Genomic DNA, 17,510 nt, shown 5'->3' with positions numbered 1-17,510 from the left:
ACCCCCTCCCTTAAAGGATAAGTTCACCTTTTTGGAAAAAAAAATGCACAATTTTTTTTGCAGGTAAAAACATGTGCATTTATTCTTTTTCTATGGAGCCTACAGAGAATGGCACCCGTGATCAGCAAATCGAGGGTGCAAACTCAGGCTCCTGCAGACTCTTTGTAGATGTCTGCCCATACCTCATATGGTCAGGCAGTAACCTGAGAGTGGGAAGATCAATGGGTTTACAAGAGTGCTCAACAGCGCTCTCGTAGTTTGAGAACTACAAGCTGTCAGCTACAATGGCTGGTGTTACTTGTAGACATTCACAGAAAACTGAGAATGAATAGTGTTAGTGGAGCCCGGCATGGCTGCGCTTTTTTCAAATTGCGATAGTGGGTGTGGGGAGAAGATCCCTCACCTACTCTCACATGGAGAGGGGATCAGACAGGAGTGGGTTGCTGTAGATCCCGAAACATGTTACACGTTCTACCCTAAAAACGGGTGCAACATGTAACCTATTCCAAAGGTGAGCTTATCTTTTTAAAGTGATTGTAAACCCTGCCATAACCCAGTGACTGGCTTAAGTTATATAGAGATGAAACCAATCCTCCTACACAAGTTGTTCCTGGTTATTTTCAGCCTTCTCTTCTCTACAGCCTTTCAATGTCCAGATCATTGACACATTGTTCTGCTCCAGCAGACAGTGGGCAGAGATCTGATGTCACACACTGCATAGCAGAGAGCTAAGTGTAATATGAGATCTGATTGCAGAGAGAGGGCACCCCCAGTCTCATAGGGGAATCATGCACAGCTAAGGCTGTCAATCACCTGCTGTGTGCTGGAGGGGAGTCAGGACCATCTTCCGAGATGGTCTTGTGTCAGCATATAGAATGTCAAGTGGCACAAGCAGATTGAATGACAGAGCAGGCAGAAATCATGCTAGGTCCTTTGTATTAAGGCAAGTACACATTAAAGAAGGGTATGCATTTTTCCCTTCATTTTAGAGGTTAAGGAATGGGACGGCTGCAGTTCCCTATTTTTGTTCCACCTTATGGAGGTTCCATCATAAAGGGTCATGGCATTTGTTTGGCTGTGGATAAAGCTGGGGATTTTATAGTTGGAGCCAACAACCGATTAAGGAAGCCAGTATGTGGTTCTAATTTTGCTTGACCATACCAATATCCGTTTATGTAGTTGGCATGTAAAAGTTTTAGATTATATAAATTATAACCCGGCTATAATTCGGATGTTTACTTGACCAACACACTAGATGTGGGATAGTGGGGCAGTGAAGCTGTCAGTGTAGAACTGCATAGGTAATAAACCCATATAGCCGTCCAATAAACATTTTTTAAACCTTTACTAACATTAAATTGATCACATATCTAGCCAACTATAGAAGGATAGTGTATTTGCCTGCTCATGTTGGCATTTTATTTTATATTTATGATGCTAGTGAAAGTCATTAGAGATATTCGGTTCTCTTCTGTAGTAAATTACGGATTTGTGTTGAGCTTTATCTTGTGGCCCTTGCCCTTCTAGCTACATGAACTAAAGGCATTTCCCTGGCATCAGTGGTTTCCTTTCAGTACATTGTTATAGAGAAATTTTAGCGACCACAAGAAAAACGAAAGTTTAAGTGAAAGGAATAACATGGAAACACAAGTATGTACTGAGAGGCCACAGCATGTGAATCATTGGTTTCACCTTGGCCGTCCTGGGACTCTCCCTCCTGGTTGACTGAGATACAGCCTCGGTGCCGTTGGTTCCTGCGGCTGTCAGTCAGTGAGCCAATCGGGAGGGGGCAGGGCAGAATAGCAGCTCCATGTCTAAATGCACACACAGCTGCAGGTCGGCTCAGGTGCCCCCATAGCAAGCTGCTTGCTGTGGGGGCAATCGATAGGAGGGAGGGTCCTCCGAAAGAGGAGGATCCGGGCAGCTCTGTGCAAAACCAACTGCACAGAGGAGGTAAGTATGACATGCTAAAAAAAAAAAAAAAAGCCTTTACAATCACTAGGTTTCAGAAAATGGTTACATTCTCGGCCTGCCAGAAATGCTGTCACATTTGTATAAATGCCTAAAAATGGCTGGAGTCATAACTGATTACATGTGCAGCATCATGGCAGTTGCAGATCCAACAGAAGTTAAGATGGCAGCTTCCTTGGCTGAAAACGATGGGAGGTTTTAGTTCTACTTTTTTAATAGTTTCCATTTCTATACCCTGAGCATATTTTGTAGAGACACTCATGCAGCTGTTGAAAATGTTTTTTCTTTGCTGCTGGGATAATAGCACAACATCCTGGGCACATTTCCGTCACTGAGAAATTATAAGTAAACTCTTGTAGTCCATACATAGTAACCTGACACTTCTACATGTCTGGCACTCATTTAGTGCACCTGAAAAACCAAAGCTTCTTACCTTTAACCTTCAAGTAAATCTGAATTTTTTTATCTTTTTAAACCCAACTTTACCAAAACCTACAAACTTTTACCCAAATTCAATTTTTATGCCTCAACCTAACTCCATCTCATAACTTCAGTTCCTAACCCCCAGTCAAGGCTCTTTCGTACTGGCGCTCTTTATAAACGGGCATTGCATTGTTTAAAAAGCAGTGCGTTTTTAATACGTTTCATTAAAATTCAATGCAACGCATATGTGGTGAATAGCTGGTTAAGGACGCTGGCTCCTGAACCAGCTATTCACTGGTTGTTGGGGACACCAGTTATTCCCTGACTCTATTCACTGATTGGGTAGCTGGCATCTTTATCAACCAGTTTATAGCTACTGTACATATACAATGCCCCCTCCCCTCTACCTCCATGGTGGCCCCAGCTTCTCTCTGCTCAGTCTCTTGTGCAGGAGTCAATCCAGCTGGCAGTGTTGTCACAGAGCTGAGCCCCCCATCATTAGAATTGGACATTTACACAGGACACGGAGGAGGGAGGAGCTGGGAAAACTGGGCAGTACTGTGAATCAGAGGGGAGGGGGGGGGGGGGCAGCCAGACTGAACATTGAAGAGACTGAGCAGGGAGTAACTAGGGGTGACCATTATGGAGGTACAGGTGTCCGCTCCTTAACCAGAACTTTTTAGAAAGTGTCACATGAACCTGAAAACGCACCCTCAGCGCATTTTTGGTGCGTTTCCTTTGACTTCCAATGGAATGCGAGCTTTTAAAAATCACACTAAAGATGCAGCATGCAGGACTTTTGAAAACACAGAGCGAAGTGTCACTTTAAGATTTAGGTGGGAATATTTTTGTTGTGCTGGAATGGTGCATGCTTGAATGGAAAGGTGCATGCTTGAATGCAAAATGCGTACTAGTGCGAAAGGACCCTTAAAGGTTCTAACCCCAACCTTTAAGCCTCATCCCAACTCTTAACCCAAATCGTAACCTCATCTCCTAAAACTCCAAACCTTCAGCAAATCTGACCTCAGCCTCAAATCCTCAAACCAACCTTAAGTTCACCTTTTTTTCTTTTGTTTGAAGGCCCTTTAGGATCGAAAGTTAAGCCTTATTCTGATTGCTCATGGGCTTCCCTTCTAACAATATAAACAGGATTAGGTGGTATATTAGTGCCTCCTAGTGGCCATTCAGTTAAATACAAGTGGATTTGTGCATTTCTTCTCTTACCCTGTGAATTGCCTTTTTGAACAAACCAGATATGGTGTGCACGGTATGATTCATAAAGGGGAGTGGTAGTTGCAGATTCGTGATAAAGCGAAGTTTGGAGTTTGTCCTCCACAAACTTAGTTTGCTATCTGGGTATCACAGAATGGGATCTAGTATGGAGTCAGTGAAGGTGGGACTCCTAATTTATATACTAGTTCTGCGTAAATCACTAACTAGTAAGCAGGAATGAGCATAGCAGCCTGGAGCTTCAACTTTGTCATTTCAGTGACCTTTCCTATATTAACAGGTTCTAGGATTTCCCATTCTAGCTTGCATTTTTCTTACTTCCAGCAGTCTCTGAAGACATGAGAACACCCTAGATCTTTCATTCCGTAGTGTACTGGACTGAGATCCTGTGTTTGAAGTTGTATAATTCCTGTTGATGGGTAACAGTAATAGAATAGTTAAGGAGAGTTATTTGTTAGTTTGTCGAGGGAGGACCTGACCAATTTTAAGAGGCTCCTTAGCGAAAAGAAAACATGCAGGCAAGCTGTTATATTTGTGTGCGTTATCCAGCATCTCCCACCTCAATAGCGGTTTTATTTATTTTTTTCTGGAGATTTGTCATGTTCTTTTATCACGTGTTCCAGCAGCCCACTTTTCACAAAGTAGAGATTGTAAGTGATAGTGTTGCTAAAACATTGAGATGTACAAACACAAGTGTACACATCCAAGCGGTTGTAAATGTCCGATTCTGTATCTCTAATATGGATCATAAAGCTTTCACTTTTCATTGTTGTAGAAAAGAAAATCTAAGGAAACTTTATTTTTCAATAAATCCTTTTTCTGGTGTGAAAAAAAAAAAAAGAAAGAAAAAAAAAAAAAAAAAAAAAAAAAAAAAAAAAAAAAAAAAAGAAGAGGGGGAGAAGTTGTCCGAATTCATTAAACGCCTGGATAGGATTATCCACCAGATTCTGTTAAAGAAAGGAATAGACCCCCGGAAAATAGATGAGACTCGTGCACGACAGGTTCTGAAAGGGGCTCAACCTTTAGATCCCATTGCCATACTGTTACGAACTCGTCGAGATGGCGGCATTCTAGAATACCCCGACCTGATTCGAATGGTCAGAGAGGAAGAGGTCATGTTGGACAACAAGAAGAAAAGTCGGCAGTTTGACTCAACTGCCCGGGTTGGAGTGATAAGTATGGAAGAGGGTGACTCTCAAGTTGAACTCCTAAAGACCCAAGTGTCTCAGTTGATAGAAATGGTGTCCATCCTGACTGGTCAGGTATCCACTCTACCCAAGGGGAGTATATCGGAGAGGCCAGATGAACCTGTTAGTCTCAGCACAGATCCAGAGCCACGGCCTGCAAGATTGTTAACTTGTTTCAACTGCGGGGGAGTTGGACATGTTAGAAGGGTATGTCCCAGCTCAGGAAAGGTTGCCACGAAACCTCGCGAGCCAGCGGGAAACTTCAGAGGACACCGGTGAAGGAGTCAACCGGGTGTCCGCCAGTTTTAACGGACTCCAGGAGTGGTGCAGGATCAGGGAAACAGAGTCAGGGGGTCAGGCCCAAATACAACATCCCCAGTTCTAGACTCCGGGTTACTGAGGGAAGGAAAATCAATGCACGCCGGGTTCAGCGGGGGCCCAGATCAAGGAAGAAAAAGGAGAAGAGGGCCAGGGTACAGAGGGCTGAATCAGACAACAAGGCTACATCAAGAGAATTCCCAACTAACTTGGTCGGGCCCTCCCCAGTGGTCTCGGTTCAGGTGGAAGGAATTTACACAAGAGCCCTCCTTGACACAGGGGCCCAGGTGACTCTTTTGTATAGAGACTTCTATGATAAATACCTTACCCATCTACCTTTGCAGAAGTTGGAAGATCTGGAGATATGGGGTATCGGGACCCAAAGTTTTCCCTATGACGGGTATCTGCCAATCAAGTTGACCTTTGATCCATCAGTGGCTGGTGAAGCGGAAACCTTCGACACCTTAGCGGTGGTCTGTCCTCGTCCACCAGGGGCCAACAAAAGCTCTCTCATCGTAGGAACAAACACTGACCTGGTAAGGCGCCTTCTGATACAACTGGTCCAGGGACAAGATGCTCAGGCGCCAAGGATCCATCCCATGCTACGGCAGGCCTACCAACGATTAGTGTTGGAGCAAGAGACCCCCGCAGAAGGAGTTGGACGACTCTGGAAGCTGGACAGAGCGGAAAAGGTCTTACAGCCAGGAGAGGTGGCCTGTTTTAAGGCTTCTGTTAAACTCACATGGCAACAGCCGGGTCCTTTCATTATCTTTGAATCAGGTCAAAAGGAGAGACAGAGAGGGATAGAAGTGATCCCTGAGGTGATCCCTTTGAAGGTGTTACAGGAAAACCGTGGAAGGGTTTTAGTGAGTGTCAGAAACACCTCTATTACACCGGTGAAGGTACCGGCCAGAGTGCTCCTGGGCCAAGTCAACCTGGCTACCCCAGTTGCCCCCATTGATTTCAAAGAAAAGGAACAGGGTGAAGCGGTTATAGAGGAGCTCTGCTCTGGAAACGCTGCCCTCCCGCCGGAATGGGTGAAGAGGCCCAAGGCACAACTTGCTCGATGGAGGGAAATATTCTCTAAGGACGAGTTTGACGTGGGATGTGCCAGGAGCGCCACTCATAAGATCCGCCTGAGTGAGGACAAGCCTTTCAGGGAGAGAGTCCGGCGAGTCCCCTTAGGTGACTTAGAAGATCTACGTCAACAGCTGGCAGAGCTCAAAAAGATCGGGATTATCCGAGAATCCAGGAGCCCGTATGCTTCCCCGATAGTGGTAGTCCGGAAGAAAAATGGATCTTTGAGGCTTTGTATCGACTACCGAACGCTGAACAGAAGAACCATCCCAGACCAGTATACCACTCCTCGAATCGAAGATGCCCTACAGAGTCTGTCAGGGGCGAAGTGGTTCAGTGTGATGGACTTAAAGAGTGGGTATTATCAGATCCCCATGCACCCTGAAGATCGGGAGAAAACAGCCTTCATCACCCCTGTGGGGTTCTTTGAGTTCAATCGCATGCCTCAGGGGTTGTCCGGGGCCCCTGCTACCTTCCAAAGGCTGATGGAGAGGACCGTTGGAGATATGAATTTGATAGAGGTACTGGTATACTTGGATGTTATCGTGTTTGGCAGAACTTTGGAAGAACATGAGGAGAGGTTGGAAAAGGTCTTGAAGAGGCTACATGAAGAAGGTCTGAAACTTTCTCCTGAGAAGTGCCAATTCTATCAGTCCTCGGTCCATTACCTGGGCCATATCGTGTCTGAAGAAGGGGTGGCCACTGACCCGGACAAGCTGGATGCTGTTGCTTCCTGGCCGAGACCCACAAATGTGACCGAACTCCGGTCATTCCTGGGCTTTTGCTCCTATTACAGGAGGTTTGTGGAGGGGTTCGCCCAGATTGCCCGACCCTTAAATGAGCTCCTGAAGAATGAAGAAGATGATGTCCCTGAGTTGGTAAAGCCGGTGAAGTCCACCATGGGACCCCGGAGGGCTAAGGAATCCATCCAGGATCAGTGGACCCCGGAATGCGAAGGGGCCTTTGTCCAGCTGAAGGAAACCCTAACCACTGCCCCTGTGTTGGCCTATGCGGACCCCGCAAAACCATATGAACTGCATGTTGATGCCAGCCGAGATGGGCTGGGGGGGTACTTTATCAGGAGCAGGAGGGTCATCTGCGACCTGTTGCCTATGTGAGCAGAAGCCTACTGCCTGCTGAAAGGAATTATCCTACTCACAAACTTGAATTCTTGGCCTTGAAGTGGGCAGTGGTTGACAAATTGAAAGACTGCCTGTACGGAGCTGAATTCATTGTCAAGACAGATAATAATCCCCTCACCTATCTGTTGACTACGGCCAAGCTGGATGCAACAGGACATCGATGGTTGGCTGCCCTCTCTAGCTTCAATTTTAGCCTGAAGTATTGGCCAGGAATCGGAAATAGGGATGCAGATGCCCTATCCAGAAGGTTGCATGTTCCACAGGAACCTGCGGAAGAATGGACTCATTTGGCTCCAGAAGGGGTGCGTGCCCTATATCAGGGAACTGAATTTCGATCCCGAGGAGGGTCAAGAGCAGAAGAGATTGGGGTTTCGGCTATCGGAGTACCCAAATGCTACTGCCAGGTGACCCAGGTTGAAGGGGAGGGTTTGCCCCGGCTGTCCAAAAGGGACTTGCGGAAGGAGCAGTTGGAAGACCCTTTGGGAAAACTTCTCTTGGAAGCCTTGGAGATCCAGAGCCCTGAGTTGCTTCTAACTGACTCCCCTCAGGGGGCCCGTCTGTTACATAGAGAGTGGACCCGGTTACAGATCAGAGAAGGAGTGGCCTACCGGAGAGGTCCATCTGAAGATCTGGAGGAGAAGTGGCAACTGTTCTTACCAGCTAAATACAGAGAGGGAGTTCTGGCCGCTCTTCATGATAATCATGGCCATCTGGGGCCCGAAAGAACCTTTCAGCTTGTCAGGGACAGGTTCTACTGGCCTTGTATGAGGGCCGAAGTTGAAGGATACTGTCATTCTTGTGTCCGGTGTATACAGAGGAAGACTCTGCCACGTCAAGCAGCCCCAATGGGCCATCTACAGAGTCAGGGACCCATGGAGCTGGTGTGCATTGATTTCCTTTGCTTAGAGCCTGATCTGAGTGGCCAGGGGAATGTCCTTGTGGTAACAGACCATTTTACCAGATATGCTCAAGCATTCCCAACAAGGGATCAGAAGGCCTCAACGGTAGCCAAAGTTCTTGTAGAGAAGTTCTTTGTACATTATGGGTTACCACAACGCCTCCATTCTGATCAGGGAAGGGACTTTGAAAGCAGACTGATCAAGAGACTGTTAGATATGTTAGGCATTCAAAAGACTAGAACCACTCCCTACCATCCACAGGGGGATGCCCAGCCTGAACGATTTAACAGGACTCTTTTGGATATGTTGGGGACTTTGAGCTCAGAGAAGAAACAGCATTGGGGCAAGCACGTAGCTGCCATTGTGCATGCCTACAACAGCACTGTCAGTGATGCTACTGGATATTCCCCTTATCGGCTGATGTTTGGAAGGGAGGCTCGGTTGCCAGTGGATTTGGCCTTTGGCATTTCGCCTGATCATACCTCTTCAGCATCGCATAGAGGATATGTGGACCGACTGCGGAAGAGTCTGAAAGCGGCCTATGACAAGGCTCAGGCCACATCTGATCAACGTGGACTGCGGAATAAAAAAAATTTCGACCTAAAAGTTCGGATCCATGACCTGCAGCCAGGGGACAGGGTTTTGTTGAGAAACTTGGGTGTCCCGGGAAGACACAAGTTGGCAGACCGCTGGAAGTCCCAACCTTATGTTATCTGTAAGCAACTGCCAAACCTTCCTGTGTACCAAATTCGGCCTGAGGGAAGTGTGGGTCCATTGAAGGCTTGGCATCGGAACCATTTGCTGCCTCTCTCTGAAGCGGTTCGTATGCCCCCTGTGGAAGACTTGTCAGCGGCCCCTTCGACTTCTCGCCGGTCCAGACCAGTTACCAGATCTCAGACGACGCTCCCAGATGAGGGAGAGGGAAGTTCTCTATCTGAAGATTTGGAAGATGAAGAGGAGGTACCCAACTGGTTGTGGTCATCTCAGTTGCCAGAACCCACACTTGCCTCCCTGTCTTCATCTGATTTGGCTGATAGAGGAGCCCTTCGGGCAGAAGCCCCTGAATTCATACCCTTTCATATGCTTCCAGAAGAAGCAGCTGAGGATGAAGATCCTGAGGAGGAGGTTGCACCCTTCTCTGAAGAAGAACTGACCTCTCTTGAACCATCAGGTGCCTCTGTGTTGGAACATGAGGAGGGGGACATGGAAGAATCCTCAGAAGTGCCTGATCCTAGTACCTCTGAGAGCATGCCTCCACGGGAACAGAGGGAAAGGAGAGTCATTCACCCACCTAAGAGACTGACCTATGATCAATTGGGTGAATGTTCGGAAGAAGCTGTTTTTACCTCCAAAAGATCTCCTGACCAGCCTAGCTCCTCCACTGTAGATCTGGTGGGGGACAACCCTAGCTCACCCCCAGGCACAACTGTATAAGCCACCCAAGTTTCGGGGGGGCTGTGAGAGATCATGAGAACAAAGTATTGAAGTAGAAGACGTTTGCATTTAAGTTTGTACATAAGGATATTGGGTTTGGCCATTATAATAAGCACAGTTTTTGATGTTCACAATTTGGTTTACTTTGTGAGTTAATGTTTGTGCACATTTTGTTGCTCTGACCTCACTATATGTTTTTTTTCTCTTTCTCACCTTTTGATGTTTTTTTTTTTAACAACACAAACTTTAAGATGTAAGTGTTTAAGAAATTGCAAAGGCACATGTGCTTTTTAAAGGAGCACTATATAAAAGCACTAGAAATCAGCACTATATTAACACTGTAGAAATCACTTATTTGCTTATTAATTGCACTTTATCGTTTTACTGTTGCACCGCTATTAGAATACAAAATTGGATATATTCAGATTGACTTATTTCAGCAAAATGTTAATGTTTTTGTTGTATAATGCCAACCTATGCACTAGGGTACATACTGTTGACCTCTTTGGGGACCAAAGTTTCTCAAGTGGGGGGAGTGTGTAGCGGGGTTAAACATGCCTAAAGACACTGTTTGATATGTGGGAAGGAACTAGGCTCCCTCTAGTGGTAGCTGCATGGAATTTCCCGGGCTGTGACTTCCTTTTCACAAGATGAAGAAACTACATCTCCCAGGCTGCTTTGCAAGATCCAGGGTGCACGGCTGCACCGCACGGCACTATGGGGGAAGTTATTTAAAGGAAGAGAGAAGCGCGCGAAGGGGGCGCCTTTCTGCGCTGGACTCTGAGGAACCAGCGAGCGAGAGTGAAGGACTGACACTGGATATTGGGCCAGAGCCTCTTAGCCTGGAGGGACGACGTGGAACCGTCCCATCTCAAGCACGAGGCACATTCCTGGAGGTCATACTGCTGTTTGCAGAGACCGGAAGTCATCCGCCAGAAGGACCTCGCGCGGCTGGCATATAGCCACAGGACTGAGACCGCAGTGGAAGCGCGCGAAGGAGAAACTTCTGTTGGTGAGAGGGCACATGCCCAATAACTGACTTTATCTGCCGAAGAGATAGTTTTATCTACAGATAGCGGTAGCGCAACAGGAGGTGATAAAACCCCGGGTTTTATCAGCATACTTTCTTAGGAGACTCATAGACAAACAATAAGGTCTGTAAAGGAGTCGCCAGAGGCTTATCTCTCTCGCAGAAGTTATTGCTCAGTTACGCAGACACCCTGCGGTGACAACTAACAGCTCGTTGTTTTTCTCTCTCTTGATCTTTATTCCTAATTTGGATTACAAATGAGCTCTATTCAATAACCTTGCTAGCGAAGATCAACAAGAAAGAAGAGAACTCTGGGGGAGGGACTCAGATAGGCCTACCTACCTGGTACTGTGTCTAGCCTTAATGCAGGAGGAGTGTGGGGGTATTCTTTTACCTTTTTTAAAGCTGTTTTAAATAACCTTTTATGGACTTGTATTGTATTGTATCTCCCCTATTCAATTTGATATATAGTAAACTAAGTTTGGTTAATTACAATCCTGTGCGTTGTTCCATTGTGTCACCCAGAAGGACTACCATTCAAGAAGGTACCAAGGTATTGTTGCATAGTGAAGTATTGTATTGCAATCTGGGTATCCATTTGATAGTCCAGTCCTATTCTGGGTCAGTTGTGCCTGAGGAGGGATCGAGCCAATTTGATTGGGTTGTTAGGCAGGGTGTAGACCCAATAATATAATCAGCAGCTCCTGCGGGGGTGGTGCTACAAAGGGTTAACTTAATTTGAAACTTTTGGCTTCATGTTAGTTTTAAAAAAAAACCTTACCAGAGGTTCCCCTTCGGTTATGGAGGGTGCCCCTTAAATACCACTTAAATGCTATAATCAGATAAAAAGTTAATTTACTTTTGGCTCAGGGTCAATAGGGTTCAATGGTCACGTTAATTGCTGTAACCCTTAATGTCCAAAAATGAATTCTATAACTGTCAAAGGAACAAAGATATTTACATTTGAACCCCCCCCCCCCCCCGGCAAGTAGCCAATTTTCAAAACTTTGCACCAGGAGTCTCCTGCGCATAGGGAACCACGGGCAAAATATTATTTCTCATTAGCTATAATTTTATAAAAAATAACCTCAGAGTATCCTGCCGACTATGCCAATTTATGTTTTTCCTGATAAAACAGTGTTTTTATCCACTCCTACTCATCTCACCATCATAGAAGATTGGCACAAGTTTATGGCAAAACAATTGAATTTTACAGAGATAATTGTATATGTGTGTGAATGCTGGGAATCTTAGCTCCACACCCACCTGCGTGAGTCTTGTTAGCTTTGTGCTGTCGCACAGAAAACAGGAAGTAATTCTGTCTAGCAACATAGCTTAAATTCAATATAGCATGTCAGGTGCCATGTACGTGTCCTAATTGTACTTTTATCATTTGCCTGCAGCAAACCTAATTGGGCAATAAAACGTTCAGCTTTGACAAAACGTGACATTACTGACTCATATAGAGAGACGAAACCGTCAGAATGAACCCTGCCGCAGAATCCCAGCGTCAAGCGCGTTTTCCCTCCTCCCGGGCTCCCCATGCAGCAACATCTGCCTGCACTAACGTGGCCTATGCGAGAGGGGTCCCTCCCCCGAGCATTCGTGCAAACACGCACTAACACATGGCTCCGAGGGGAGTTTATTTAGTCTGTGACAGTATTTCCCTTCTGACCGTCTCGTCACCCCACCACAAGCCAGCACACATATAACATAAAACAGTCGGCAGATATAAATTATACAGGTTCCTTGTTAATAGACCTTGGGCAAGTTACGTTACCTGTCTTTGCTGACCGCAGGCAGCCGATGCGGACAGAGATAACCAATCACAGAGACATGGTATACAGGTACGATTTTACAATATCTTACTGTATATTCAGAGGTGATCAGTCTCTGCCCCTCGTCTGTGTTGATTTCTCTCAGCTTCCTCTTTATCGGCTACCGTTGGACAGAACACAAGGTCCCATCTGGGATGCCAAATGTTTTGGATCAGGACCAAAACAGTCAGGGATTATATCTGCCCCTGGCCTAATTTCAGATTCGGTGTGTGCACACAGAGAAGGAATCATATGCCGACACACTTGTCAGAATAGTTCTGCTTTTATTTTGTTCCGCTTTTAACCACTTTTCCTGCTCAAAGACCAGGGCCTATTTTTGCGATTCGGCACTGCGTGACTTTAACGGACAATTGCACGGTCGTGCGACGCTGTACCCAAATGAAATTGACGTCCTTTTGTTCCAAGCATTTTTACTTTTTGTGCTATTAACCAAAAAAGAGCGTTAATGTTGAAAAAGTAACAATATTTTTCACATTTTTTTATATGAAATTCCACCCAAAAAAATGTAAAAATCTAAATTTTTTAACATTGTAGGCCAATTTGTTTACTGCTACATATTTTTGGTAAAAAAATCGCAATGGGCGTATTTTGATTGGTTTGCGCAAAATTTATTGCGTTTACTAAGGGAAAGATTTATGTCATTTTATTGTTTTTTTTTAACTAGTAATGGCGGCGATCTGCGATTTTTTTTGCAGGACTGCGACATTGCGGCGGACAGATCAGACCCCTGACTAACATTTTTGACACTTTTGGGAGTACCAGTGAAATTACTACAGTAATCAGTGCTATACATATGCACTGTTACTGTAAAAATGACACTGGCAGGGAAGGGGTTAACTTTATTAGAGATCAAGGGGTTAAGTGTGTCCCTAGGGGCGTGCTTCTAACTGTAGATGGGCGTGGCTTTTGATGTAACCACAGAGACATACGATCCTACATAGCAGGATCATATGATCTCTGCTGGTACACCAGGAAGAAAGATTGCCTTTCTCCCTCTCTCCAGCGGGAGATCGTGAGTGGCCGCCGGACATCGGAGCCGCCGGTCACTCGCACGGGGACCTCAGTGAACGAGCGGGGGCGGGAGCGTGCCTCCGGCGGCGCACGCTCGCCCCCTACAGGCTCCTGGGCGAGCGACGTAATACTACGTCACTTTGCCCAGGAGGGGCTGACCACCGCTGTAAATGTACTTGCGGCGGTCGGCAAGTGGTTAAGCTTATAAAGCCTCAAGAAATTTATTCCAGGAAATACTCATTTTTAACACGTATAAGCTTATGATTGGATGTATCTATGATTTTCTTCCATGACATAACGACCTCTATTTTGGGTGTAGTCTCTCTGGATGCGCCATCTTGGATTCCATGAAGGGAGGGGTGATCTAGCAGCTATTTTGAGTAAGGTAGAATATCAAATCAGAGCAGTAACAGAGGCGTAACTAGAACCTTCAGGGCCCTGATGCAAGAAACCATGAAGGGCCCCCCAGACCCCTGGCCGGGGCCCTTACCTTCAAGCCCAGGGCTCTTCCCACTAATCCTGGGGCTCTTTACACTCGTTGCATGGCCTTCTATTACGGTCCCGCAGCAGGATTCTTTCACAAGTTCTGCAGTGGGCCCCCTTCCTGCAATCTTGTGGGCCCACTTCCTGCAATCTTGGGGCCTCCCCACAGTGGTGCAATGCCAGGGTCCGGTCGCAAGTGTGACCTTTGCGATCCTGGAAGTTCACCCATTGGTTTGCTACCGGGCCCCCTGGAGCATGGGGCCCGGTAGCGATTGCAACCCCTGTAGTTACGCCCCTGAGCAGTAACATATATATACATAAGGCATAAGGTATGCATCATAAAGGTGAAATATGCATTTCACTATACACGATTGATTATATCCATTATATGTGAAAGAAAAATTTAAAACAGCGCTAGCATCTTATAAAAACAAATATAGTAAATAAATATATATATTATAAAGTGCAAGGTGATCTGTGAAAAATAGCTGAAGACAGTGAATCAATATAATCAATCAATTTATCGGCATGAATAATGAATAAATAATTCTTGTAAAAAAGTCCTTATTCCTTGGTGAAATAAAAATATATATATATATATATAAAGTGCTCAGGTGCAGAAAACGATCCGATCAAATGGTGCTCCAGTGAGTGACCCGACCCTCCAGGTCCCCTACTCACCACAAATATGATTAATCAGCACCTGGAAGGATCAAATACAGCTATGGCCACCGAGCTCCAGTGTTGATATTTCCAAGGGGTAAGGAAAGCCTTGATGGGATCGCTCCAAACAAGTGTCCGTTTTATCCAGATATGAGGAAAAAAGAAAGGGGCCAATAGTGTAATACGTTTTGGATAATTTTATTCCCCCAAAGTATGAATTGTACTTACAAAGAAGATAGGTGAATTTGCATAGATCAGATCAATGAGGAACGCCGCAATGGCGTGCGTTCCACCAATTCCAGGAAGCAAAACCGGATGTGACGATGCGTGGTTGTACGCCGGAAATTACGTCAACGCGTTTCACCCGACATGTGGGCGTTTTCAAAAGACATCATTTCTGGGCACGGTCAACCTATTTATATCCCGCTCGGATCATGATAATATCCGGGGTTATTGGTATATCCGGTTGATGGTTATGCTTATCTAATCAAATATTGAAGTTAAAGCTGCCTATCTGAGCAACTTTTTGATATGGAATAAATTAATTGATGGCACCAAATTAATCAATATAAATAATTGTGTTCGCATGGTGCTATGGTATTACTTCCCGTTTACACTTATAATAGTCTCATGACCATGAATCTACATCTATTAAATTACATACAGTGTTAATCATAAAATAATCATCATGTCATTACATCAAATAAATAAAAATATAAATATGTGATTTGAGTCAAAAATTTAAGTGATGTGAAACGCGTTGACATCACACGCCAGCCACGCACCCACCGGAAGAGTCAGCAACCAGGTGATCCAGCCGTTCGGCCTCACGAACCGCCATGTGCGGAGGATGCCGCCGACTTTAGGCGTGCAGCAGAAGCTGATCTAAACAAGCGGCCACTACACCAGGAGACGGATCGATGTACTTACCATCCAAAGTCAGCCATCCATACCAGGATGCACGGTGAGCATTGAGAGTTTCACGGGGATCGAGAAAAGGCTATGAGCACCCAGTATATCTAGTAATAGGATGGACTTTTTGATGCAGCAGAAGGCTATCTAGCCGATATTCCCATACATGATATATCTTGCAGTGTTCAATATCACTATCCACCATTGTCAGATACCGGTGTGAGCCCGCGCAGTCCTTAAGTTGACCTGCGTCTCTCCCCTGCTCCCAGCTTAAACCGGATTAATACTATAAGTCTGCACATCTTTGTCTCTGGATGACCATCATGGTCCAAAATTGCCCATCATTACAACCTGGCTACCATTATTGCCATTAACTATACCATATTCAGGACTGGCCATCCCTCCTCAATTGAGGACAGACAATCTACATCTACCCTACAATTCCCCTTCATGTTGGCATTTCATCTACTGTGAATCCATGTATCCAGTGTTGACCTCATACTACTGCAGTCCACCAACACATGAGGATGCCCTGATCAACCAATAGCCCTGATACCGGCAATTATTGCACAAATTGAGTGGTCTATTGACCAGGTTTAAAACTAGATCGCAGCTCATGTCAGGTGCAGACACTGTCTCAAGTTTATACATGTATGTTTTGTCACATGAGGTTGAAGGATCATTATTCCACTCAGTCTGACATATTTGAATATAGGTGTTGTATTGGGTACTATTCACCATTGTGAAAATTTGCTAATGTGGCATGCTGATACACGTACAGGTACCTTGACAGCATTCACAAGCTCGCTTTGAGATATATACTGCAGGTCACTGTGTCAGTGTATCTTCCTTTCCGGTGTGTGTGTGGCCGGCCATGTGTGTGTGAGTCATTGTTTTTATGTTGTATATATTATGTGTCACCGCAATTGATTCCATTCCATGCTTCACATTCTTCCCCCTTCATTAAGGGGTCATTTTACTTCTTGTATGTTATATTTTTCAATAAAGTTTTTGCATTTTTGAATTACGCGGGTGTGAGCATCCCTTATTGCAGCCATTCTTTAGGATCTGTTCTGTAGTTCCTTACCCACATCATTCTACACATGAGTTCGACCTTACAAGAGGTCGTCCAGGCAACCGAGGACCGCAATGCCCCGTAAATGCAGCAAGGCTAGACCGGAGCCAACACCTTGGTGAAAACCCTGGGAGCCGAAGCAAAACCGAAAGGCAACGCCACGAACTGGTAATGCTCCCCAGCCACCGCGAAGCCGAAGCGGCTCGGATGACCCTCGAAAATAGGGATGTAGAGATACGCATCTTGCAAGGCGTGCAGTAATTCCCCGGGCCTCAACGAGGCCATCACCAACCAGATGGATCCCATCCTGAACGTCCCACACAAAGCGGTTCAGTGACTACCGGTCCAGAATAGGACACACCGTGCCCTCTTTCCTGGGCACCGTGAACAGGTTGGAGTCAAAACCACGAAAACTTTTTCCGAAAAAGAACGGGTACAATGACTCCGTGTGCAAGCCAACCGTGCACAGCCCCCATGAGATCTCTGAGACAATCAGGGGACAGCTGAAGCATGGACAGGAGGAACCTGTCTGTGGGGCGAGATCAATTCGATCTTGTGCTCTGAACGAACTGGTTCGTGAACCCACCTGTCCTGAATGCCGGACAACCAGGGTTCCTGAAAAGAAAGCAGACGTCCCCCCACCCTGACAACGGGGAGGGCTTCCCTTTTAGGGAGAGGTGGACTGGGCCGCCGAACCAGACTGACTGGCGTTTGGCTTACCCAACCACGGCTCTTAGTGGCCACCGGGAAGGCGGAAGGGTTTACCCTTCTCCTGCGTCCCAAAGGCATGAAGGCAATTATGTTGAGTCTTGAAGGA

Source organism: Pelophylax lessonae (assembly GCF_965119305.1).
Source record: "Pelophylax lessonae genome assembly, chromosome: 1".
Taxonomy (NCBI): domain Eukaryota; kingdom Metazoa; phylum Chordata; class Amphibia; order Anura; family Ranidae; genus Pelophylax; species Pelophylax lessonae.
The sequence above is the reverse complement of the archived record's forward strand: the minus strand, read 5'-3'. Positions refer to the sequence as shown.